The sequence below is a fragment of the Gorilla gorilla genome, chromosome Y (genome assembly GCF_029281585.2).
Source record: "Gorilla gorilla gorilla isolate KB3781 chromosome Y, NHGRI_mGorGor1-v2.1_pri, whole genome shotgun sequence".
NCBI classification, from domain to species: Eukaryota; Metazoa; Chordata; class Mammalia; order Primates; family Hominidae; genus Gorilla; species Gorilla gorilla.
Window position 1 is genome coordinate 19,190,900 of NC_073248.2, and position 5,404 is coordinate 19,196,303.

Sequence of the window (5,404 nt, forward strand, 5' to 3'; positions counted from 1 at the left end):
CTAGTCTTGAAGAAAGCACTACTCTTCTTTTCTGGGACCTTGAGCCTGGAACTATTAATAGCTGAAGTAATGAATCAGCGTGGGTCAGGAACTTGGCCCTGAGCCACACAAGAGGTAAAGTGAAACCATGGCTGGGACATTGGCTAGGACCGGAGGTTCAATTGATAATTTAAAGAAACTTGGCTCAGAGTCTAAAGCATGTTTACTAATGTAAGGTACCCTTTGTAACACACTAGAAGCCAATGTGTACATGTCTGGAAAAAAGAGAGAGAGAGATGGTAATTCCTGGAAGCCCTCTGGTTATACAAAAAACAGCATTTTAATGTAGGATCTTTTTTTTTTTTAATCTGAGTAGCTGTGGGCATGTCTTAAGCACACATACACAAAGTTGGATATTTTATTTATTTGCATGGGCAACAGGATTGTGCAGGATTCTTCAATTTGTGTCTGCAACCTGATTTTTCAGGCTGTTTCTCTGCTTGTCAAAATTTTACCAGTAATCCACAATTATGTAGCTTTTCATTCTCAATATTATTGAAGACCTAGATAGTTTCTGAGGGTGGGAAGGAAAATTGTTTGAAGTTGCCTATGTGCAAAGCATTTTTGCCCTGTGAAACAACCCAAATCTTTGTAACTATTGTAAAATCGTTCGTGCCTTCTTAGCAGTTATATCAGAAAAGCCCACAGTAAGCAGCTACCAAACATCGGAGAAACATTCACCCTGGAAACTCTCAAAAGCAAATGTTGTCGCCCCACTTTTTCTCATATTCTTGATCTAGAGAACCTTTTAGTCACATCGTCATCAGATCCTCCAATTTTAACATCCAACCCTCCAAGTCCATTACTATCCCTATAGGAAATGTCCAATGAATGAGTTGCCTGTAAAGTGCAAGTTTCTTTTTCATTACAGTACAAACAAATAAAGTAAGACCTGGGGAAGTTTTCTGATACCTCAGTTTATATTGAGAGACTTTCTAATATCTAGCTTTTATTTTTTCATCTTCCATGGGAAGATGTTATGTTATTCCTAAGCCAAAATCTTACTGCTTCTGTGAAATAGACAGCCCTGCAGGCAACAGAAAGATGCTGTGGCAAAGAGCATTTGTTCTATAGCATGTCATAATAAATGCAAAGCAGTGAAAGAGAGAATGAGTGAAGAAAAGACAAGATCCTAATTTCCAGTAGCAAGACAGAGCCTTTTGAAAACCTTAATTTGAGCCCTAGTGATTCCATAGATAAGTTTAAAAAAAAGAAAGAAAGAAAGAAAAAAGAAAGCAGGGCTTTGGCCCTTAAAAGAGCCCAGATCCAAACCTTTCCCAAGCCAGGGCTGTGACAACGTCTTTGGATCTCTGCAGTTTCTGTCATTTCTATGTATCTGGATTCCACTGCATTCTTCAGTGCCTGCAGAAAAGAAAGCTTGTGGTATGGCTGATACACCCAAAAATTTGCAGGGAGCTGTCACCTGTACCAACACCTGACCTGCTTGCTTCATTCCAGATAATATGCCTAGCTGTGTGAAGTGGCTGGGCTTAACCATCACTTACTCATACATCTGTCTCCATTCTGTGCTTGGCGCATCCATAGTGAAATGAAACCTAAGCCCATAGTTTGAGCTGAGTGCAGCCTGCAAGATGGGTTTGTACAATTAGAAAGCAAGCTCAAGAGAAACTTGTGCAAAGGTGCCATCATCCACAGAGATTCTTGGCTGTCGAAGTGACACCCTAGAGTTCCTGTGCCAAAGGTGAAATTCCTCACCAGTGGCCACTGGATTGTTCAATTATGCCTATGCAATGGAGCCTCCATAAAAACGAACAGGACGGGATTCAGAGAGCTTCTGGGTAGCTGAACACATACAGTGTTCTAGAAAATTGTGTTCACATAACAACAGACAATGATAATTTCAAATTTCCTACAGAGTGTAGGGGGCATTTATTTGTTTTGAAAAAAGTTTCTGCGTTTAGTAATGTGTCCATAATTTTAATTTATTAACTAGAACATACTCTAAGTTAACCTAAAACTAAATCTGCACATTATAAAGTTTAGAACTTGGATATTTCCACAAAAATGATTCCATACTTCACTAATAGGGTGCAACAAGTTTTACTTTAGAGAGATAAATATTCTTTTGTCAACTGGGTAACAACTAGACATTTATAATAGAAAAGAAAATCAAGTAATATCTCAACAAAAATTCTAATCATATGTACAGTTTAGGAGAATGATCAGTGAATTTTGTGTCAGAAGTATTTATTCTAAAAGATAAGTTTTTTTAACTTATAATTTTGTGTCTCTGAAGTATTTGTGCCACTATAAAGTCAAAGGCACCATCTCTGATAGTTCTGTGCTTTTCTTTGTGGTAGGGAAGGTGAAGCTGCCTCATACTCCAGTAGACTCTGTATTCTAGGATATAAAAATGAGAAAAATAAACATTATTACAGAATTCTCTGTCATCCACATCTAATAAAACACAATTCTGGTTATATATATAGTAGTAGCCATAGACACAAAGACACAAATGAGGGCAGTCTAGTACCCATCAGTCTGCTTTTGTATTTGGTCTTATGTGTGCATAAAATAATCACATTTGGGCAAATAAGCTGTTTTATTACTCATTTAATGTTGCAGTGCTTAAAAATGCCTTGATAATTTAAATACATAGCTTGGATCTTTCCAATTCTCTTTCCAAGCCTTAGCTGTGATTGAAATTGTTTTGGGCAATGAAGACAGCAAATCCTTATGCATTTGTTTCAGCTTAGTTCTTGTGTCCTGAGCAGACAGACTGACAATTAAATCTCATCAGTTTTATTCTACACATACTTAAACAAAGATTCCTTTTTTTTTTTTTTTTTGAGATGGAGTCTCACTCTGTCACCCGGTGTCACCCAGACTGGAGTGCAGTGGTGTGATTTTGGCTCACTGCAAGCTCTGTCTCCCACGTTCACTCCATTCTCCTGCCTCAGCCTCCCAAGTAGCGGGGACTACAGGCTCCCATTACCACACCTGGCTAATTTTTTTGTATTTTTTTTGTTTGTACAGACAGGGTTTCACCATGTTAGCCAGGATGGTCTCTATCTCCTGACCTCATGATCCACCCACCTTGGCCTCCCAAAGTGCAGGGATTACAGGCGTGAATCACCGTGCCCGGCCACTTTAACATGGATTCTATCCCTTGTGCTGACCCCATATCTTCCTCAGCACCTCCAACTCCATCTTAATATTACAGAGAAGAAGGGCCTTACATTCTTCCAGTGCATCTTGATTACATGAGGTAAGCTCCTTAATTTGAATCACAACCCCTTGGGTGAAAGTTGCAGTCAAAAACGCTTGAGAGACCAGGCGTTTGGCACATGCCTCCCATGCTGTCAGCTTTTGCCCAGCAATTAATATTTCATTGGCAGATGCTTCACCCATCATTTTTGGAAATGTAACAGTAGAACAGCCATCTGGACTCTGTCCAAAGGCTGTATAAGGGGTTTGGAACCAAGCCTTTTCATTAGCCCACACGAGATCACGAAGAGGCAGTATGGATTCACCTAGTCCAGTGGCAGGGCCATTGACTGATACGACAATAGGCTTTTTAAATTGAATAAAGGTACTCACAAAGTTCTTGATGGTGTCCACAATCTCAAGTCTTGCTCTCTTTCTGTCATTCCTTAAGTGCTTCACAAAGTACCCAAAATCAAGACCATAGCAAAAGACATTTCCAAAAGACATTGTGCACAGAACAGCACAAGCTTGCTGTCATCCACAACATCCCTATTCAGAGCATTAACCATTTCTTTAAGAACTTCTGTATTCACTGCATACTTTTCTGTCGATTGAGTTGATAGCGATATTTGGGTGAATCCATCCTCTTTCTTCACGAGAATTTGTCTGTATGTGCTGGAATTTTCTGTTAGCCTTATGGTGAAGTACATCTTCTTGATAAAAGGCTGGTCTCTGCCATCATCAGTGACATTTATTTGCCCTCATTTCCCTCTTGGAACTGATGTATTCATGTCTGTTGTTCTATTGGCTGCTAATGGGTCTATTAATGTCACTATACCTTTTTTGGTAGCTGAGCCTGTGGCCAAGGAAGCAGTAAGTGAGCCAGACATCTGAGACATTAGCAGGTGTATCTGGGTCCTGTCCTCTATTCCAACCTGTTCTGCACCAGAACCTGATAAAGTCCTGATGGGCTTCCCTTCTATCCCCTTGAAGACCACTGTGTCCTGTAGATCTACCATAAAAGGGTCCAGTTTCTCAGGCTACTGAAAGCCACTCACAGTTTTCTTGTTGTTAAAGGGACTGTGAGGTGCAAATGTCTTCATAGTTGAGTTTACTGCCTCCATATTCTTGTGTCAAAGAGAAGTGAAGCTGCCTTTCTCCTAACATTCTTGCTGGCAGCAAATAACTGGCTGTTTTTGGATTTGTAGTGTTTGCCAGTCACCAGCATGTTAGGAGAGTTCTTAGAAAACTTGGGGTTGGTAGATCTGGAAGTCCCTCTAGCATGGTTTGAAAAAATTCTACTTGCTCTGGTCCATGTATTTTTTTTTCTGTTTTTCAGTCTATCATCTGTTAAAATCATACATTTTTCACAGTTCATGAGGTGCTGCTTTTGTTCCCAAGTGTCATACTGCTTGTCATAACCTTTCGACTTAACCAAATACTCTATATTCACATTTTTTCCTTGTCTTTTGTCAACAATAGTTTCAACCTCAAACTCCTGGGAAGCCATGAAGAAAGACACAAGATTGGAGCAGTTGCTGTGCCAGCTTTATTTCAGTTGCATCTCTACACAGCCACTTCTTTCTGCCTCCAGTGCCTCACCAGGTTCTCAGTATGGATGAGCCTCTTCTACTTCATTGCCACTGGTGCAGTGAAAATTGTGTGAAATAGCAGCTATGCTATGTGCCTTAGGCTCTTCACACTTTCTCCCTGGTAGGACAGCTTGGGCTTTATCTCATGAAGCATGATAGCTGGCTCAGTAGCCTGAGATAAGAGTAGCTAAATCCACAGCTCCTATTCTCTGGTAGAGTACAGAAAGCCTTCTTTCTGCCTGTTACTCTTTTGTGTTTGTTTGTTTGTTTTGTCTAGTTGTGGTTGCTATGATGATTAAATTGAACATTCTGATGTTATAACATTTTGAAAGTTACACTAGCTTACCTTTAGTAACATACAAAACCTTTACTCCTGTATAACTTAACTCCATTATTTCAGTTATTGAGGTCTCAATATTATACCTTGATGCATTGTATGTCAAAAACACAAATTAGTGGTAGTGTTGCAGGAAGTCAGGGGCCCTGAATGGTGGGACCAGCGGAAGCCATGGCAGGAGAACATAAATTGTGAAGATTTCATGGACATTTGTTAATTCCCCAAATTAGTACTTTTATAATTTCTTATACCTGTCTTTACTGCAACC

At 39.7% G+C, this 5,404-nt stretch overlaps 1 pseudogene; it reads right to left on the reverse strand.

Annotated features, from left to right (window-relative positions):
* Window positions 1-762: 762 nt before the first annotated feature.
* Window positions 763-4,717, reverse strand: LOC129530204 (testis-specific chromodomain protein Y 1-like; annotated as a pseudogene).
* Between the last annotated feature and the right edge of the window lie 687 nt (window positions 4,718-5,404).